This window comes from Pteropus alecto, unplaced genomic scaffold, assembly GCF_000325575.1.
Source record: "Pteropus alecto unplaced genomic scaffold, ASM32557v1 scaffold95, whole genome shotgun sequence".
Lineage (NCBI taxonomy): Eukaryota > Metazoa > Chordata > Mammalia > Chiroptera > Pteropodidae > Pteropus > Pteropus alecto.
This window is the reverse complement of record NW_006441071.1, coordinates 3,189,938-3,211,937: the sequence shown is the minus strand read 5'-3', so window position 1 is coordinate 3,211,937 and position 22,000 is coordinate 3,189,938. Positions and strand designations below refer to the sequence as shown.

General features: G+C 33.5%; 1 protein-coding gene across 5 annotated transcripts in view; it reads left to right on the top strand.

The window, feature by feature from the left end:
- CNTLN (centlein) overlaps positions 1–22,000 on the top strand; it is a 255,799-nt gene that overhangs the window by 14,390 nt on the left and 219,409 nt on the right. The gene's annotated exons all lie outside the window — the stretch shown is intronic.

The window sequence follows — 22,000 nt, the reverse complement described above, 5'->3', positions numbered from 1 at the left end:
CTTTTGTACGTAGGAACACTAAACAGTAGCACTTTAGCAATATGCTTGGTTTGGGAAGTCTCATCTCTTCCTAATTTAAGTGTCTTTTTTTAATGAAAGGTTGCTGGATTCTGTTAGTTGTATTTTCTGTATCTACCTTGTTTTGTTTTCTATTCTTTTGATAGGTATAATACATCAATTGATGGTTTTAGGAGTTAAACCAACCTTGCATTTCTGGGGTAAATTCCACTTGGTCATGATGTATAATTCTTTGTAATATATTGTTGGATTGGGTTTGTTAGTATTTTTTTTTGAGGATTTTTTACATTGGTATTCATAAGAGGAATTAGTCTGTAGTTTTCTTGTAATGTCTTTTTTTTTCTTAATGAGGTTTTATACTGGGATTTTAAAATAGGTTGGGAAATATTCCCTTTCAGCTTTTTTGGAAGAGTTTTAAAGAATGTGGTATTAATTCTTCTTTAAATGTTTGATAGAATTCAGTGGTGAACGCGTGTAGGACTGGGTATTCTTTGTGTATAATTTTTATTTCTATTACTAATTGAATTTACTTGTTGATTCAGGTTTTCTGTATTTTCTCAAGTCAGTTTTGGTGCTTGTGTCTTTCTAGGAATTTGTTCATTTCTTCTAAGTTACCTAATTTTCTGGCATATAATTTTTCTTATATTTCTTTATACTTTTTTTTTTTATTAGGTAGCTAGTAATATACTCTTAAATTTCTGATGCTGGTCATTTGAAGTATATCTCTTTTTATTATGGTCATTTTGGCTAAAGGTTTGTCAGATTTTTTTTTTTTTTTTTTATCTTTTCAAAGAACCAGCTTTTGGTTTCATTTATTTTCTCTATTGTTTTTCTATTTAATGTTTCATTGATTTCTTCTCTAATCTTTATTATTATTCCTTCATTCTTCTTGATTTAGGCTTAGTTTGCTCTTATTTTTTCAGTCTCTTATAGTGGAACATTAGATTATTGACTTCAGACCTTTTTCCTTTCTTAATGTAAGTATGTATAGGTATAAATTTTCCTCTAAGCATCACTTTAGTTGCATCCCCTATGTTTTAATATTGTGTGTCTTAATTTTCCCTTATCTCAAAATATTTTCTGGTTTTTATTTTAATTTCCTCCTTGACTGATAGTTTATTTAGGAGTATGTAGTTAAAATTCCACATATTTGTGAGTTTCCCAATTTTTTTCTCATTTGATTTCCAATTTTATTTCGTTGCATTCAGATAACATCTTTTCTATTATTTCTTTTTATATTTATTGAGTTTTTTGTAATGTTCTAGCATATGGTCTATCTTGGGAATGTTCCAGGTATACTTGAAAAGTATATATAAATATATATATATATTTATTCTGTCGTTTTTGGGTAGAATATTCGAATGATGTGTGTGGTCTAGTGTTTCCATAGTGTTATCCATGTCTTCTGTTTCCTTGTTGGTCTTCTGTTTAGTTGTTCTGTTTATTTTTGAAAGTGGGTGTATTAGTCAAGATTTGCAGAGAAACAGAATCAAAATGATTTGTGTGTGTGTGTGTGTGTGTGTGTGTGTATAAAGAGACTTATTTTAAAGAATTTTCTTATGTGATTATGCAGATTGGCAAGTTCAAATCTGCAGTGTGGCCTGGCAGGTTCGAGACTGAGAAGAGCTGATGGTGCTGATAAAGTCTGAAGGAAAATTTCTTGTCCAGGGAGGCTGGTCTGTTTGTTCTGTTCAGGCCTTCAACTCTTTGGATGAGACACACCCACATTGTGGAGGGCATTCTGCTTACTCAGAGTTCACCAATTTTATCTAAAAACACACTCCATATTTATACTTAAAATTAACCATCAGAGAAGGCTGTTGAAGTCTAACTATTGTAATTGAATTGTCAATTTCTCCTTTAATTTGTCATTTTTGCTTCGTATATTTTGGTCTTCTGTTATTAGGTGCATATATATTTATAATTGTTATATCTTCCTGATGGATTGACTCTATTATCATTATGTTGTTTTTCCAGACTTTGCTTTCAATGTATTTAAGTCTTTGAGTCGAAAGTAAGTCTTATGCTGACAGCACATTTTTGGACCATGTTTTTTAATAAAGTATGACAAGCTCTGCCTTTTGATTGGATTGTTTAATCTATTTATCTTTAATGTTATTGATATAGTTAAATTCTGTCATTTCACTTTTTGTCTTCTCTATGTCTCCTGTCTTTTTTGTTCCTGTGTTCCTCCTTTACTATTTTCTTTTGCATTCAGTGAATATTTTCTGATGTAGCATTTTAATTTCTTTAATGATTTTTTTCCCTCTTTTTTTTTTTTTTTTTTAAGTTGCTGCTGTAGAGTATCTTAACAGAATAAGCTTCAGATTTTTCCAAACTTAATTCTAGGGATATATAGAAACATTACTGAAATACAGCTATATTCCCTTTTATCCCTTTTTGTGGTGTTTTTGTTATACATATTAAATCTATTAATGTTACAAACACAACAATGCATTTTTATAATTATTCCTTCATGATATGTTGTTATTTCCTTAGCCCAATAAAACTTTGCTACCATCCACCTCATTTGTGTTATTGGCAATTATATTACACGTGTTACGTTTTTTTATACGTTTAAAGCCCATCAATACATTATGTACATATTTTAAGCAATTGCTTTTCAAATCAGTTAAGAGAAGTATAAAAACATGCTTTTAAACTGTCTTTTATTATAATTACATGACTACCTTTAGCGGTGCTCTTTGTTTTTTTGTGTGGATTCAAATTACTGTCTGGGGCCACTTGGTTCTTGTTAGAATTTTTATCTCTTTTTTGATCTCTATTTTTGCAATATTGTCATAATACCTTTCTTTACTTTTTAAAACATGATTTCCTTCAGTTTTGCGAACATATTTATAATAGCTATATTTGATTTTTTTTTTTTTTTTTTAGTAAATCCAACATGTGGTCACTCTCCCAAGCAATTTCTGTTGTCTTTTTTCCTTCTGGTATATGGATTATACTTTTCTGTTTCTTTGTATAACTTGTAAATTTGTTTTTTAAAACATGCACATTTCAGATATTACATTGTAGCAATTTTGGTTATTGGTTTCCCCCATACCTCTCCTCCAGACTTGTTATCATTTGCTTGTTTACTTGATTGTCAACTGGCTGGACTATTTTAGTAAAGTCTGTTTCCCCTCCCACAGTGTTAAGTCTCTGATAGTGGTCCTAAGGAGGGTGCAGCTTTGGCTTAGTCCATAGTCACCCTAGGATGACAGTGATTTTGGTAGGGTTCTCTTCTTTTTTCTCTTGACCACACCCAGCTGTTAAACTTCACTAATTGGTAGCTGATTGCTAAATTGTTTTCAACAATGCCCTAGGGCATAAATTACTCTACAATCCAGTTGTGACTCCTTTGAAGTTTCTGAGTCAGTGTTTGATATTTTTTCCAACCCTTTAAGTGCTCCTCTCAGTTGTCTTCTCATTTTTCTCCTGCCAACTGGCAGGCCTAAGGTTGGCATGTATCTTGAATCTCCCACCAACTGCCTTACACCACAACCTACACTATCCTTGAGAGTGTCTCTAGGCTTGAACTTCTCCACACTGTGTTGCAAATGAATTTAGTTCCTTTTGGGAAGAGATTAGGACCTATATGTTTTATATCATGCTCTCTACCCCTCCCCTACACCAGGGAAAATCTGAGCCAGGCCTCTGGAGCTGGGTGTGTGGACAATATCATGCTTCTCTCTGAGTGACAGCCGCACTCTAGGAGCTGATTGCTTGGTGGAAGAGAAGCTACAGCCTTAGGTCCTCTTTGCTTGACTCTCCCGGTATAGAACCTTTGCTGCCATAAGCTGTGGTAAGGGAGTTTGGGTCTCCAATATTCTCAGTACTGTATGCCAAAGGCAGAATGTTTTAATCCACAAATGAGGGCTGGGCAGAAGAATGGAGTCCCCTCCTCTCAACTGCACTTGCCTAAGACTTGGCCTCTGCAACAGTTAGCTGGGGTGGGAACAGGATGAAAATGCTCCTGGGAAAAAAAGCCCTCCAACTGGGGACTTGGGAGATATGGAGCCCTGTGTTCTTTACTGCAGCAATCTGGAGTAGATTCTTCACCTTGCTGATCTCGGAGGGTGGAGGAAGGGAATGGTCTTGGTTCTGAAACCATAAGTGCTTGCTTCTCTTACTGAATTTTTATGATTTTGCTGAATAGGTATTTCTGCATTTGCTGTTTGCCCTTTGGGTCATTTACAAAGGATTTCAATGTTTTTTATGGTTTTTACTAGTTTTGCTGGGAAGTGGGTCAGCAAAGCTCTTCACACTATCATTTCAGAAGTCGATATCCCAATGTTTCGTGTTTTAAGCTTCTAGACTTTGGGCTAATTTGTTATCTAGCAATAGATGACTTATACACTGGATCAAAAGATATATAGAGTTGTAATTGTGATATCCACTGCCAAATTGTTGTGCAAATTGATACTTCTAGGAATGCAAGGAAGTGTCTATTTTCCCTATGTTATAGTCATTACATTGTTTTCAAACTTTTGCATCTTTGCTTATCTAAAAGGTAAAAAATAATATCCTGGAATAGTTTTCACTTGCATTTTTATATGCATGAATGAAGTCTAAGAGGCATTTTATATCCTTTTGTATAAACTTTTTCTTTTATCTATCTTGGTGTATCCATTGCCTATGGCATTTCTAATTCATGTCCTGTGGTACTGTTCAAATTCAGTATATTATGTATAGAATTTAGTGGCTTTTCCTTTGAGTGTTTTTAACACCTAACTTTTTCACTATTACATGCTTGCCTTTTTTGTTTTTGTTTTTTTTTTACTTTAAATTTCATATCTTGAGGGTAATCTTTGATACCTTTTGGTCTCTTTTTGAACAGAAAATCAATTCCCAAGTTCAGTCACTTTCTCTTTCGCAGTGTCACTCAAATCTAGTAATTCCTTTGTGTCCTTAACTTCCAAAGCCTCTGTCAAGGCTCTTAGCATCTCAGCTCTGAACATCTTATTGATTACTTTTTCAAACATCAGTTCTATTTTACATCTTCTTTTTGAGACAAAGCAAGACAAAAGACACCAAAGAAAATAATTTATTAAATTTGGGTTAAAGGTAACCAATGAAAATTCTAGGACCTTTTTAATGGATATCTAGGGGAAACTTATTACCTTTAGGATTGGATGCCTAGGGGATACCAAATGTTGCAAGGAAACCGATTTGTGAGATTCAGAAATGCATGGCCATCATTAAAACATATTTCCACAATATTTACTCATTTAACAAATATCAGTTGAGTGTCATCTGAGTGTCAGACACTGTGCTAAAAGTTAGAGAAACAGCCTTGTACTTTCTAGTTAGGAAGAGACAATTTGTAATAGAATCTGCTAAGTACTATGATAAGTGTATTCATATTAATGTAATTATTTCTTTCCTTGATTTCTGGAAAAAGATGTAGAAAGTTTTCAATATTTCTAAGTAGAAGTTTAAGTTATTGAAAATAAAATTTTGATTTCCCTAATAGAATAATACCACACAAATAGTAAACATTTGTGTATATGTATTTTCCTTATGAATTTGCAGAAATGATTATTTTCTTTGATTTATAGATATTTGAATTTACCTGTTATTTTATGAGTTTATTATGAACTGCTACTAACAAAAACACATTTTGGATATATTACTTTTTAAAAAAATTTAATTTTTGTTTTATATTAGTTTCAGGTATATAGTAAAATGGTTAGACATTTATATAGTTTATTAAGTGATTCCCGCAATTATTCTAGCACGCATCTGTCTCTATACTAGCTGTTATAATACTGTTTACTAAATTTCCTAGACTGTAATCTACATCCGTGACTATTTTGTAACTACTAATTTGTACTTCTTCATCCCTTCTTCTTTTTACCCATCCTCCCACTCCCCCACCCCTCTGGCAGTTACCATGTTGTCCTCTGTATCTGTGAGTTTGTTTTCATTTAGGTTGTTCCTTTTGTTCCTTAGATGCTGCATATAAGTGAAATCATATGGTAGTTATCTTTCTCTGTCTGACTTATTTCACTCAGCATAATACCCTGTAGGTTCATCCATGTTGTTGCAAATGATAAGATTTCATTTATTTATGGCTGAGTAATATTTCATTGTAATGAATATATCACTTGTTTATTCGTACTGCAAATTTCCTTGCTATTATACATAAATTTTTAGCTCATAATATTACTAGTGTCATAAAAGTTCAACCACTTTTATTTTTGAATGCGTGGGAAACATTACAACTTCAATGGAGAGAAACGATAAACATTGAAGAAACAGTAACATGGAGTTTCATTGAATATTAGTACATTAGAAACTTGAATTGTTCAACTTGTCTTTGGATAGCTAAAAATATATTATAGTTTTAAATGATCCTACCAGAAACATTTCTAATCGTGTTGGTAAGGTTCTCTTTTTCATTTTGGTTTCAATGGATTGAACGACTTCTCACACTGATTATTGATTTGAAATTAGATCAGAAGATGTTAACTAAGTTCTTATATAGATTTCTGGTTTGGATAATATTTTCATGATAATTATACCGGCTTTTCTGCCTAGTTTCAGAAATTACTTTAGAGGTAAGAGCATAATAAAGCATATTTAAGTTGATGTTGTTTTTATGATTCGTTAAATATGATTAAGCAGATCTTACAGAGACTTCTTTTGCTCATGTGGGTCTATAGCTTCTTGAATACTGCTTTAACAATATTTATATTTCATTATAATTATTTATATGTTTCAGTCTTTTGCCTTTACCCTTGAACAATTATGAAGATAAGGGCCATATCATACATGTTTTCTGTAGTGCCTAACACAGTTCTTCAATTAGTGCACAAAAGCATTGAATAAATGAATGAACGAGCAGGCAAGCTAATGATATTAAAATACAAGATAGTGGAAACTAATGTCTTCAACATAAGAATAAATAAGTATATTTTTATATTAAGAAGTTAATGTTAGGAAACAGTTTAAGAAAGTCCTCAAATTTGTTTTGTTCTTTGCATCCAGTGAATAAACTATGTAATTCAATAAATGCTTGAAAAATTGATTCGATTTATTGAAAGAATTTTTCATTCTTTCACATAAAATGTGTTAGCTTTAATTTAATAAGCATAAGATCAAGTCTTGGATTTGATATTAGTATTTGTGAAAGTCCCAATTTTTATTTAGTTCTTTAACTTCTATTGGACTGAAAGTGTAGATTCCTAGAAAATTGTCTAAGTGACTTTAGTTAAAATAATTAATTTGAACATTTAATCACATATATTATCAAAGAGAAAACATCACATCATAAGCTCATGCAAAAAGAAAGTTTGAAACTATAACAGTAGGAATTTGGGTTAAATATGATGGATTGAGCAAAGTATTTCTTGCTATAGTTGACTCTTAAACAACACAGTGGTTAGGGGTGCTGACCCCCTGCATAGTCAAAAGTTTTTGACTCCCACAAAACTTTACTAATAACCTGCTGTTGACCAGAAGCCTTATTGATAACGTAAACAGTTGATTAACATATATTTGTATGTTATATATGTTATATACTGTGTTCTTACAATAGAGTAAGCTAGAGACAAGAAAATGTTATTAAGTAAATCATAAGGAAGAGAAAATGCATTTACACTACTATACATATTCGTTGAAGAAAATCTGTGCATGAGTGGACCCAAGCAGTTCAAACCTATGTTTTTGAAGGGTCAGCTATACTTCCAAAAATCTCACTTAAATGATTGAAAGGGATTTTTGAAAATGTATGGATAAAGAGAGCAGGAGAAAACAATGGGCAAGAAAGATGTTACTAAATTTTTGAATGATGTTTACTGAATTGATAAGTGGTAACTGACTAAGCAAAATGGAGAAAGTTGAAATCGATGATACCTAATAAGCTTTGTAATAGATAAAAACAAAGACCTCTGATGGATGAAATGAGTGATGATTATAAAAAAAATAGGAAAATTGACTTACAGTCTATGTAAAGAGCACATAGACAGATTCCCAGTACTCCTCTTATCAAGGCAGGAGGCAAGAGTTTTATTCTCTTGAGACATCAAAACAAGTAGCCTCTGGACTTAGGGATCTCAGAGATATCAAGGTACAGTGGTTAGAGTTAGGCTGAGAAATAAATGAAAGCCCATTCTTCTGAACAATGAACACTCACTGAATTGTTTAGCTCCGAGAGTGCTGGAAGCTGTGCATTGTCATATTCAAGCAGAAGACTTAAGAATTCTTCTCTGGAGAAACTGAGCAGACTTAGAGAAAAAACAAAGAGACACTAACATTTAGTAGTCCCCTAACAAAATGACAGGTGCTCCATTCAGGTATCTATAGAGTGGATTTCCTGTTGGCAAGCTGCTCCCCTCTGACCCCCGACCCCGTCTACGAAAACTACCAATAATTTTCTTTAGTACTTCAGTCTTAAATATAAATGGACAACAAAGGATCATAAGACAGTTGAAGAAAACTTCCATCATGAAAGATAAGAAATCAAAAGTAAGTGAGAAATGGACCTCAGAGGAGACAGAGACAATGCAGAAGAAAACTATGATAAATATCTTAATTCAGATAAGAGATTTTACATGTATGAAACGACTGGGAGGCAAAAAATGAGAAGGAATACATGGAAATTAAATGATTGTCAAAAAAGTAACGAGAAGATGTGGAAAAAAAGTTGAGTAAGTCTCAAAAATTTGAACAAAGGAACAAAGAAGTAAATAGGAGCAAAAAGAAAAGAATATTAGAGAATCAATCTACATGTTCTAACAGTAATTATTAGGAATTTGAGAATTAGAGAACAGATGAAAGGACATTATTAAAGAAGTAATTCAAGAAATTTCTCAGACTCAAGAGACTTGAGTTCTCAAGTTCAAATGCTTTTGACCATACAGGTCCACTGATATAAACTAGTAATATAGAAAAGTATTTTACGCTTCTCCTTGGGAATTCTGGAGGTAGTGGTAAGTAAATAAAAATCCGAGCAAATGAAGTGACACACAATTTTTATTTTTTAAAAAAAGAAGGAAGAGTTTTATTAGCATTTCTCTATATCTCATTAATTAACACAGCCACTAAATCATTACTTCCTGCTAGGATGCCATGTGATGCCATATTGATTGTGAGGGGACTGTGAACCTAAGTCCCTTAAAAATTTCCATTCCAGAGAGTTTATTTTTAAAAACAGTTTCCAATGTTCTCTTTTCTTCCCCCAACTTCTCAGTTATTGCATCTTACCTCTTACATTAGGTATTAGAGAAGGGGGTCTCTACTGATTTTCCTTTGAGATCCACACACAATTCAGGAGCCTTACAGTTCAACATAAGTTGCTCCTTCTCTTGGTGGGCATGTATTTAATGGTAGAAGGAAAGTAAGGAGGATAAGGCTCTTAAAGATCTGATAGAATGTTAAAGGAAAAATGTACCAAAGGTATTTAAAGGGGCTCTAGAAAGCAAGTAAGATTTTTTTTTGCTCATCTTTAACAGTTGGTAAGTGAAAAATTCTTTAATGAGATGGAATATATATATATACACACACACACACACACACACACACACACACACACACACACACATACACACACAGTGACATTAATTCAGCCAACCAGATGGTGAGGTCATTGATAACAGTGACATATTTCTTAGCTCCAAAAGAAACAAAAATTTATATATGAAAGGAAATACAATATACTATGTTGCTCAGTTGTGAACAATAATTATTATGGATGATTAGTAATATAAAAAAATAGTATTGGGTGGCTCCATAGTGTAGTGGTTAGCACGTCTGCTTTACATGCAGAAGGTCCTGGGTTCATGCTCCAGGTGGAGCCATGAACCATACACCTGGTGCGCCAGGCCCTGTGTGCGCCAGGCCGCCTGAGTGCGCCCTAAGTGTGCCAGGGGTGCCAGGCCCCTGGTGCGTGCTGTGAGCGTGTGAGAGGAGACGCCCCGCCTTCAGAGATCCAGTTCTTAAGGGGAAACGGCAACATCCATAGGTCAGGGGTGGAAGTGGGGCGGGGGGCGGGAGGATGGAATTAAAGAGGAAAAAAAAAATTAGTATCGATGGAACCAAAAAGTGAGATATATAAAGATTAGTCAGCACTGCTATACCAGAGGTGCTAAAGTAATCTATTTTAGGGAAAACTCATAGAATGGGGATCTCTGGCAAGTGTGCAGATATTCCATTGTCCTCTTTACTCTGGGGTAGTATAAAGCAGGGATACACATGTTTAATTCTGGGGGAATACAGTGGCATGATGAGGCATGGTTCCTGGTATTATGAGAGGCTGGAAGACACTAGAAAAATTATATTTTGCTACCTGCTTATTTCTTGCTATCCCAATCTTCACTTTGTAAGTATAGATAATAGCTTGGATAATGAGGCATATTGAGTTATTGGAATCTATTTGGTTTTAATATTTTGGATAGCAAGTAGCAAAGTTCACAAAGTTCACATAGTGTAGTAGCCCTATCACATGCATAAAATATATCAAATCTGTTCCAGTGATCACTGGATTCAAGGGAAAGAATGGGTAAGAGGTATAAGATTATGTGTCAAGTTAGAAATTTAAGAAATATGATAAGGGAGGAGTGACATCAGTAAGATGGTAGAATAGGAAGTCCTAGTCCTTGTTGCCCCACAGAAACACTAATTTCATTGCATATAGATGAAAATATCTTTATGAAAAGTCCAGATTCCATTAAGTTGCAGTATCCAAGATGAGCACAAAACTAAGAACACTATTGAAACCATTAAGAAGAGCAATTTTATTTTGCCTGTATCAGTCTCCCCCTCAAGGAGGTGCAGTTCAGTGCTGAGAGGTTGCCTGAACCCATGACTTCTTCCCTGGGGTAGGGAGAGGTGGCAAAGAGAGAGTGAAGGTCCATCAGACATTCCTGGCCTTTGGTACACTGCCTGAGGTGCTAGATTCTGTCTCGTCTCAGAGTGCTGACAGAATCAGCATAGTCCAGATGCCTGGGGCAGCTAAGAACAAAATAAGAAGAGCAGGCAGCTTGCCGTTGCCTGGCAAAGCTCTATGGAATTGGGAGAAGGCACCGAAACTGAGGCATCACCATGAGAAAGGAGGGAGAGGAGTAGAGCCTGCATTCAAAGTCTTGGCCTTTTATTGTGCTCCCTGAGGTGCCAGTTTCTGTCTCACTGGAAATAGCAGTGCTCATGAAACTGGCATACCTTGATGGGGGAAACTAAAAACAAAAGAAAAATGGTGGATTCATATTCTTTGAGAGGCTCTCAGAATCTCTAGCTGAACTTACTGGTGAAGATCTTACCCTGTCAAAGCCAGTTCATGAAGCCTGGGAGAAGTGGTTATTTCTTCAAATGCACAGACATCAACACAAAGCTATAAGGAACATGAAGAATCAGGGGAACAATAAATGATCAAAGGAACAAAATACATATCTAGTAACCTACCCTAAAGAAATGGATATTTATGAATTGCCTGACAAAGAGTTCAAAATACATATCTTTAAGGAGGTCACTGAGTTATAAGAGAACATAGATAAGTAACTAAAGGAAATCAGGAAAACAATACATTAAAAAAGAAAATGTTAGCAAGAAGAGACTAGAAACAAAAGTAAGCAAGTTCTGGAGCCAAAGAATATAACTGAAAAACTCAGTACTGGAGTTCAATAGCAGACTTGATCAAGCAGATGAATCAGTGAATCTGAAGATAAGTCATTTGAAATTATCTAGTGAGAGGAGCCAAAAGAGTAAAGAAAGAAAAGCAAAGAAAGCCTAAGAGACTTATGGGACAGCATTAGTGATTAATATACATTATGGAAGTCCAATGAGGAAAAGAAAGAGAGAAAGGTACAGAAAGTTTAAAGAAATAATGGCTTAAAACTTCCCAAATTTGGGTAGAGAAATGGACATTCATATTGATGAAGCTCAAAAGAATTCAAATAGGATAAAACTAAAGAATTTTACACAAAATATAATAAAATCGTCAGACGTCAAAGACAAATGAAGGAGATATACTTTTCCATATAAACAAAAGTAAGAGAATTCATTACCACTAAAACTGCCTTACAAAAAATGCTGAAGGAAGTTCTTTAAGTTGAATAGAAAGGATGCTAAATAGCAACATGAAAGCATATAATATAAAATTTGCTGCTAAAGTAAATATATGGACAAATATAGACTAATGTAATACTGTAATGGTGGTATATTAATCATTTAATTCTGGTCTAAATGTTAAAAGACAAAAGTCTTAAGAACTATAACTTCAAAAATGTGTTTATGGCTATACAATATTAAAAAACAACTTGTGACATCAATAACAAAGTGTGGATGGGAAATATAGTTTCAATTGAAGTTAAGTTGTTGTGAGCTTATAATAAACTTATAACTTAAGATATTTTATGTTAGCTTCCTGATAACCACAAAGAAATACCTATAGAGGATACACAAAGGAAAAGATAAAGGAATTAAAACATATCACTATGAAAAATCAACTATTACAAAGGAAGGTAGCAAGAAAAGGAAGAGGGACAAAAGGATTACAAGACAAACAGAAAACAGGTTTTAAAAATGGCAGTAGTATGTCCTTATCAATAATTGCTTTAAATGTAAATACATTAAACTCTCCAATCCAAAGACCTAGAGTGGCTGAATGAATAAAAGTTATATGAGACAAAATAGACTTTAAGTCCAAACTGTCACAAGAGACAAAGAAGGTCATTATATAAAGATAAGTCAATTCATCAGGAAGATATGATATTATAATATATGCTTTTAACATCCAAGCATCTAAATGTATAAAGGAAGCATTGACAGATGTAAAGAAATAGAGAGCAATGCAATAATAATAGGTGTTTTTAATACCCCACTTTCAACAATGGATAAACTATCTAGACCAATGGTCCCCAAACTTTTTGGCACAAGGGGCTAGTGATTCTATGAGAATCTAATGCCTGATGATCTGAGGTGGAGCTGAGGTGGAGCTGAGGTGGTGATGCTAGCCCTGGGGAGCAGCTGCAAATACAGATGTAGCTCTTCTTGCTAGCTTGCTGCTCACCTGCTGTGCGGCCGGTATCAGTCTGTGGCCCGGGGATAGGGGACCCCTGATCTAGACTGAACATCAATAAAGAAATAGTGGACTCTAACAACACTATTAACCAAATGGACCTAACAGTGATATATAGAACATCCCACCAAACAACAGCAGAACACACACTCTTCTCAGGCGTCCATGGAACATTTCTAGGATAGATCATGTGTTAGGTAACAAAATAAGTTTACCAAATATAAGAAAATTGAAGTTATACCAATTATCTTTTTCAATGACAGTTGAATAAAAATAGAAATTAATAAGTCAGTAGGAGAAAGAAAACTGGAAAGTTCACAAATATGTGAAAATTAAACAGATTTAAAAGAAATAAGGGAAATAAAAAAGTTTAAGACAAACAAAAAGGAAAGCACAACATACCAAAACATGGGGTACAGCAAAAGTAGTATTAAGAGGGAATTTTATAATGATAAAGATGTACATTAAAAAATAAGAAAGATCTCAAAGAAACTACTTAACTTTATGCTTCAAAGAACTTGAAAAGGAAGGACAAACTAAGCCCAAGGTTAGCAGATAGGAGGAAGTAAGGATAGAGCAGAAATAAATTAGTTTGGAAAAACAATAGGAAAACAACCAACAAAACTAAGAGCAGGAAAAATCAATGAAACTAAGACTTAATTTTTTGAAAAGATCAATAAAATTGACAAACCTTTAGCCAGAGTAAGAAAAAAAGAAACAAGGCTCAAGTAAGTAAAATCAGAAGTGAAAGAAGAGGCATTACAACTGATGCCACTAAATACAAGGGTTCATAAGAGACTACTATGAACAAATATATACCAACAAAATGGATAACTTAGAAGAAAGTATAAATTCCCAGAAATAGAGAAACTACCAAGAGCGAGTCATGAAAAACTAGAAAATCTGGTAAACCTATAAGTCCATACTACTCATGGTAATCTACATATTTAATGCAATCCCTACCAAAATCCCAGTGGCATTTTTTTATAGAAAAAAAAAATCTTAAAATTCATGTAGAACCGCAAAAGATCTCGAATATCCAAAGCAGTACTGAGCAAGAAGTACCAAGCTAGAGTGATCACACTTCCTGAGTTCAAAATTTATTACAAAGTGACAGTAATCAAAGTAATATGGTACTGGCATAAAAACAGACATAGACCAATGGAAATAATGAAAAGCCCAGAAATAAATCCATGATTTTTGACAGTTGTATCAAGAATATACAATGGATAAAAGATACTTTTGTCAACAAATTTGGGAAATTTGGGTATCTACATATAAAATATAATTGGAACCATTTCTTATACTGTATACAAAAATAAATTCAAAATGAATTAAAGATTTGAGTTTAAGACCTGAAACTATGAAACCTCTGGAAGAAAACAGGGATCATCTTCAGGACATTGGTCTTGAAAATGATTTCTTTGATACTACAGTAGAAGTACAAGCCACAAAAGTAAAAATAGATAAGTAGGATTACCTGAAAATAAAAAACTGCACAGCAAAGGAAAGAGAATAAAAAGGCTATCAACAGAATGGGAGAAAATATTTGCAAACCATGTGTCTGATAATGGGTTAATATCCAAGATATATAAGGAACACCTATAATTCAATAGCAAAATAACAAATAACCCAATTTAAAAATGGGCAAAAGAATTAAATAGACATTTGTGTAAAGAAGACATACGGTGGCCAACAAGCATTTGAAAATATGCTCAACGTTACTAATCATGACAAAAGAGCAAATCAAAACTCCAATTAGGTATTATCTAATACCTGTCAAGATGGCTATTATAAAAAAATTGAGCCAAAGGAAGTGTTGGTGAGGATGTGGAGTATTTGGAACCCTTCAACACTGTTGGTGGGAATGTAAAATGGTGCGGCCATTATGGAAAACATGGAGAGTTCTCAAAAAATTAGAAATAGAACTACCATATGATTCAGCAATCCCACTTCTGGGTATTATATCTGAAAAAAATGAAATCATGATCTTAAAGTGATATCTGTACCTCCACGTTCATTGCAGCATTATTCTCATTAGTCAAGATATGGCAATAACATAAATGTTCATTGATGGATGAATGGATAAATAAAATGTGATATATAGATGCTGAGGAATATAGTTCAGCCTTGAAAAAGAAGGAAGTTATACTATATATAACAACATGGATGAAGCTGCAGGAAATTATGCTAAATGAAATAAGCTAGTCACAGGATGACAAATACTGCATGACTCCACTTATATGAAGTACCTAGAGTAGTCAAACTTGTAGAGAGTGGAATTATTTTTCTTAGAGTCTAAAGGAGAGGGGAAAATGGAAAGTTCCTGTTCAATGTATATAAAGTTTCAGTTATGCAAGATGAATAAGTTCTGGAGATCTGCTGTGTAGCTTTGTACCTGTAGCTAATAATACCATATTGTGCACTTTAAATTTAAGGGGGGTAAATCTGATGATATGTTTTCTTACTACGATAAAAAAATTAACTATGGACTATATGAGAAACAAAAAAGCATTTCTTCATTTTATTAAAGGAATTTTAACAACAACAAAAGGATATAATGTAAGTTTATATAACTTAAGGAAGACATTTGTGTGTGGTGCTGGGTACTGTTCTTTTTTGTTATGTCTTATTACTATGAGTAAAAAAGTAATGTGTAACTTAGATAAAAAATAAGGGATAAAATATGTGATTTCATTCTGATTTTAAATGTTTATCATCTATTAATTTGAAAGTTGTATATGTTAGTACAGCAGATTTTTTGGCTTTTTATTATTTAGAAAACTCCTAAGTTAATTGTTAAATAAAAACAATAAATCCTATATTGGGCAACACTTATTAACTACAAATGTTTATTTGGTTATACTTTATATGCTATTTATTATAAAGGCCTATCTTTTTTCTGTTTCGGTTTCTTATTTGAAACCTGAGAGATTTAAGGCCTTATTGAATAAGGGTTATGACCGGAGATGTGGGGTGTGGTGGGTAGGCTAATCAATTCTGAGGTTTTGTGAGGGTTCTAGTGAGGGTAATAGTTTTACCAAAGGACCAGGTCAGTTCCAGCCACAAATTATGGAGGCAGGAATTTATAAAAAGGTTTTTTATTGTCATAGTCTGGCAACCATTTTTCACATTTATTTCGAGTAGATTTAGAATCTTGAGTAATCCTAAAACTGATAGAGCATGATGGTGGTTTTGTAAATTTGAGGATCCCTTTTGATTACTCCAGATAATTCCTGGTACATCCTTTTGAATCAATGAACTTGGCCTTGGCTCTGAGTATGTGACTTGAAACTAACAATTAAACTATTTAGATTCTCATTTATGCTTTTATCAGAAAGAAAAAAGACAATCATTTTTGCATTTCTGCCTAAAATACTACTTCTGACATCTTTAAAGAGTAGTTGTTCTCAGCCCTTATCATCTAACCTATTTCACTTAGCTTGACTATCTCAGGATCCATCCATGTGGGATATAAAACTGAAAGTGACAAATGAACAAGACAAACAAACAAAAACTCATAGACACAGTTTAGTGGTTACCAGAAGGAAATAAGTGAGGAGTGGTAGATAATGGTAAAGGGGGTCCAATATATGGTGACAGAAGGAGATTCGACTTGAGTGGTGAACACACAATGCAATATACAGGTAATGTTTATTATTGAATTGTACACTTGAAACCTATATAATTTTATTAATCAATGTCACCCCAATAAACAGTAAAAAAGAAAGAAAGAAAAGCCTTATATATCATGTTTAAAAAAAAAAGAAAAAAGAAAAAGAGGAAATACTGATGAATTCAATATCTTAAAATAAAAAATTTATTGAAAAAAAGAGTATTCATTACAGTGCTTTGCCACTCCTCAGAGTTAGTTATACTGAAAGTCAGCTTTTATGTTTTTCATACAGGGATGTAGTACTCTGTTTCACTGCTATGTAGGAAGTTGCTAATTACTGAATACTGGATACTGAATGTTGGAATTTTAACATGGTTTCTCTCTACTGATTGTTTGATTACTTTACCATCAAATATTTGTTGAATGTTTAGGAGATGCCCAGCACTGTACCAGGCATTGTGAGTATAATGATGAAAGAGGTAAATAAAGTCTTTTGATGTTATAATCTTGGTCAAACATATTTATGCTTCCAACATAAAGAATACCAATCTGTATTGAAAATGTCTCAGATATAATTATGCCATTTCTGCAGACTTCTAATAAGGTGCTAATACTGTTGTAGCAGAGATTGCTAGTGCTCACCAGCATCTGTACTCTTTTTGGACATATGGCTAGACTATATTTCCCAGTTTCCCTGATTACAACTGAATTCTGGCAAATGAATTGTGGGTGGAGATACAGATGCTCCTTGATTTACTATAGGGTTACGTCCTCACAAACTCATCAAAGTTGAAAAGATTATAAGTTGAAAATGCATTAACTGTACCTAACCTACTGAACATTATAGCTTAGCCTAGCTTACCTTAAATGTGCTCAGAACACTTACATTAGCTACATTTGGGCAATTATCTTGAATATCATCTCATGAATGTTTGCCTTTCTCTTCTCACCAGAAGCAAGAGACACAGATGGGCATTTTGTAGTCATGATGGGATGTAGACAAAACACAATATCCCCAAAACGCTGTCAACACAGTACAGTATAGAATACTGGTTGTTTAATCTCATGATTGCATGGCTGACTGTGAGCTGTGGCTACTGGCACTGCCCAGCATCATAAGAGAGAATAGTACCACATATTGATAGCCTGAGAAAAGATAAAACTTCAAATTTAAAGTACAGTTTCTGAATGTGTATTTCTTTTATAGTATCGTAGAGTCGAAAAATTATAAATAAAGACTGTCTGTAATATGTACTACCTTTACACCTTGGCATATGGCAGGTTCTTCTTAGGCCAGAAACTTTTTTACCAGCCCTCTTGTGTCATTTGTCAGCTGAATGTCGAGGATTCTAAGGACTCAGGACCCAAAAGATGTGAGAAGCCTGAGGCTCTGATTCAGTAGAGCAGAGTACTCCTTCTTCTAACTTTATCAAACTATGATTTGAGAGAGAAATAAACTTGTGTCAGTGGGTGTTAAGCTGCTGAGATCTTGGGGTTGCTTTATTTAAGAAATGTGATTCTTTTTCTTTTGAAAATTTTAAAACAGTAGCTGTTGTTTAAATGTTTTTTTAATTCGCATGTTAAACTACCTTTTTCTGGATTTCCTTTTTGTATTTCTGGTTGGAGATGATTAATGACAGTTTTCATGACGATCATTGACTATGCCAGTAGGTCAAGAAATCTATGGGTGTTTAACAACCCTCATATGAATAAAATATATTATGGGTGTTAGCTGGAGTGGTGAGAAGTACTCAAATAAAATAATTGCAAATACGTGGGTTGTTTACTGCCTCTAAATCATATATTTTTCATAATTACAAAAATTATGAATGCCTAAGGTTTTTATTTGGATGTTTTTTTAAAATTTTCTGCATATTCTAAAATTGACTAAACTTTCGAAACTTAAAAATGAAGAATTTTATTTAGAAAAGGCTGAATGTAGTAATATTACATAGTAGGTCAAACATAAACCTTTAGGACTGTCAGTGCACTTTTAAGTCTAGCTATAAATAAATATTCATAAAATATTTAAGGTCATAAGCCGTTACATTAAAGCCTCCAACATGATTAATATCTTATTTGTTTATGCTAATGTTTTATCTTTGGTGTCATACAGCTGAAGGAAAAAAACCTTTGAGTAGCTGAGGGAAAAGCTTCTAGAATTCTGAAAAAATTAATGATTATAGTTTGTCAGAAGATTTCTAGAAATTTTTATGGAGAAAAAGAAAAATGTTTTCAGCAGAAGTAGGGGACCAGTAGTCTTAATTTCTCTTGTTCTCTTTTCTGGTTCCCTGATTTCTTTATTCTGTCCTGTGTAGGGAGCTGTTGAGTCCATCCATTGAGTTGTTTATTTTGTTTTTTGTACTTTTCAGTCCTAAAATTTCCATTTACTTCTTTTTTGTATATTCTGTCTCTTTGCTGAGACTTTCTGTTTCTTTGCTGTAGCTTCTAGTTTGTTTCTTGTGTCTTTACAATTGTTTGTTAAAGCATTTTCATGATGGCTACTTTAAAATTGTCAAATAATTCTAACATCTGTCATCTTGGTGTTAGCTTCTATTGATAGTTTTTTTTATTCAGTTTTATGTATTCCTGGTTCTTAAAATGATGAGTGATTTTCGATTGCAGCAGGACATATGGGTATCATGTTATGGATTCTGTGTTATTTAAACCTGTTTAAGCTGGTTTTCTCTGATACCACTCCATTGGGGAAGAGGTGGTGCTTGCTTTTTGCTGCCAGGAGAGATTAGAAGTTTAGGTTCCTTTCTTGGTCTCTGTTGACACCTGAGGACCAGAAAAGGGCTTCAAATTACTGCTAGATAGGTGTGGTAGTTACTACTCTCCCCTAGGCCTCCACTAATACACCCTGGCTGGGAAGAATAAGGGTGCTGCCTCATGTGACCTCCACTGGCAGCATGGGAAGAGGGGAGCCTCATGACTGCTGGGCACTGATGAAAGTTCTGATTACTCTAGCTACCTTTGACACTGTCCCAGTGGTGAAGGAGTGATAGGGAGCCTTATTACAGCCTTGCTTGCAGCAATTGGCCTTGCTGGTATAGATGGTAATGGGGCCACATCTCCCCACCCTCCCTGGTAATAGGCTGGACTAGAGTGGTTATTATCTAAAAGTTTTTGGTTTTTTTTTTCCCTCGTTAGGCTGCCCCTTTCTGCTAGAGAGAGTAGGTTTGTCCTGGGACTTTTTCTTACTGTACTTACTGGCATTTCTAGGTTAACTTTTCCTGCCCTAAGTCTGGAATATATGAGGCAAAAAGAAAATCTAGGGAACTCATCATTGTGTTTTACCTTGATTTCCAATATCCCTAGCCAGCCTGATTTTTTTTTTTCTCTACCTTCAGAGTTTTCTTGAGTTCGTTTTATATATAATGCCCAGGGTTTTTAGTTGTGCTTTGAGGGAGATGTAGAGAAAAGTACTTGTAATCCTTTTTCCTAAGAGTGGAAGATGATCATGTTTTTAAAAACTTTTATCTTGACGCTGTACTTGAGAGTTAATTGAATTGAGTAGTTTAACATTTTTGGAACCCATTATTCAGAGTAGGGTTTAAACAGTTTGATAGTTGAAGAGTTTACCCTATGGGAGGATGACAAATACCTGGCTGTCATGCCATCATTTTTACCCTTTTATGCCATAGATTTTACTGATTGTTCATAACTCTCCTGTTGAGTCCTAAATTAAAACAGCCTTCCAGTCAGCCTTCTGATAGGATTTTGTGCAACTGAGAAAGCCTATTTCCCAATATCCGCCTTGGGCTTTATTCAATTGGATGTAACTATGTGAATTATAATGGGAAGGTCCCAGTTGGGATAGGTCCAACATCTATAAAATTGATGTCGTTACTCATAAAGTCAGTGAAATAGGTCATTAGTTGTTATTGGAGGGTCTTTGTCTTCTTAGTATCTTAACTTCATCTATGTGTGGACAATAGTATCCCAGAATTCTGGCGATTAAGCGTAGGCATTCAAGTACTGCCACTGGGAATTATCATTTACTTTTTTGGGGGATTGGGTATATACTACATTTATAATTAGTAAACAAACCAAAAAGTTTTAAACCACCTGTAAATTTAAATTATATTATACTCATGAATGGCAGGCACATCTGGTCTGTCATATGGAAGTATCACTGAGCAACCCTCATTCTCTCAACAAATTTATCGTTTTATGAGATTATTCTGAATATAAACCATAAAGAAAAAGGTGACCACAAAAACTCATTGAGTAGGATTATAGTGTTTTACTATATTAGACTATCTTGTAGCATTAGAAATTACTTTGTGAACAAATGTTCGTCTTTTTTAAAAAATAAGAAAAGGCATGTAAATGTTTAAATAGAATCCCAAGCAATAAAAATTACAAGCAATTAAGATAATTAAAAAATGTTCACATGTGACACCACCAGTAATCTTCGGCCATTCAGTAACATTGATAAAGCCTTACCTATTCCTTTCAGTACCTTTGGTAAATTTTCATGTTATCATCAAAAATAAATGTTTCAAGGGAAAATGAACTAGATATAATTATATATTAACAGTGCTGAGATCAATAGTATTTAAAGTAGATGGAAAGTAAACTGAACATGAAATACACTTCTTCATCTGCTTATTTGAAAATACCTGGAGGCCTTGTTTTATCCCAAAGGCATTTCTGATTTGCATAGCAAAGATAATATTATTTATATTTTTCTTTAATATTCAGATATGGTTATATTCACCAAATAAGAAATGCACCTAACATGGGAAAGCTAGTATCTAAATCTGTGCTAAGGACCTGTTAGGTGTAAAATAAATAACTTCTGGTTGAAATGGAAAAATAGTGAACTTTTTGAAGTTTCACTTTAAGGTCATGAAATAATCTGATTTATGATAACATATGAAAGACAACAAATGATCCCAGATGATTATCTGACATTTTAGATTAAACTGAGTTTCCATACACATTAATATTATAAGTAATTTTGAAAAAGAGATTTTTGAAACATCTTTAAAGCGTATTGGTGAATTCACCAACAGAATGATTTCTTGGAATTTTAAATGAACTTTGTTATTTGAAAAATTGTCAAGGGTATATATGTATAAATAAAATTACTGTTTTGGAATTTTAATCATTATGAATATTTATTATAACATATACAACATTTTTGTAATATCGCTTCAAACTTAAAACATTTTTATTTTAATAGTTAAAATACAAAAGTTAAATGCAATATTTTTAACTGGTAATTTCAAAATTTGATGTTATGCATAAGAAGTTGCTTTCCAAGAGTGAACATTAATGGGAGGAAGAAATAGAAAAAGCTGAAATCAGATAATTTTTTGATTGTGTATGTGGATAGG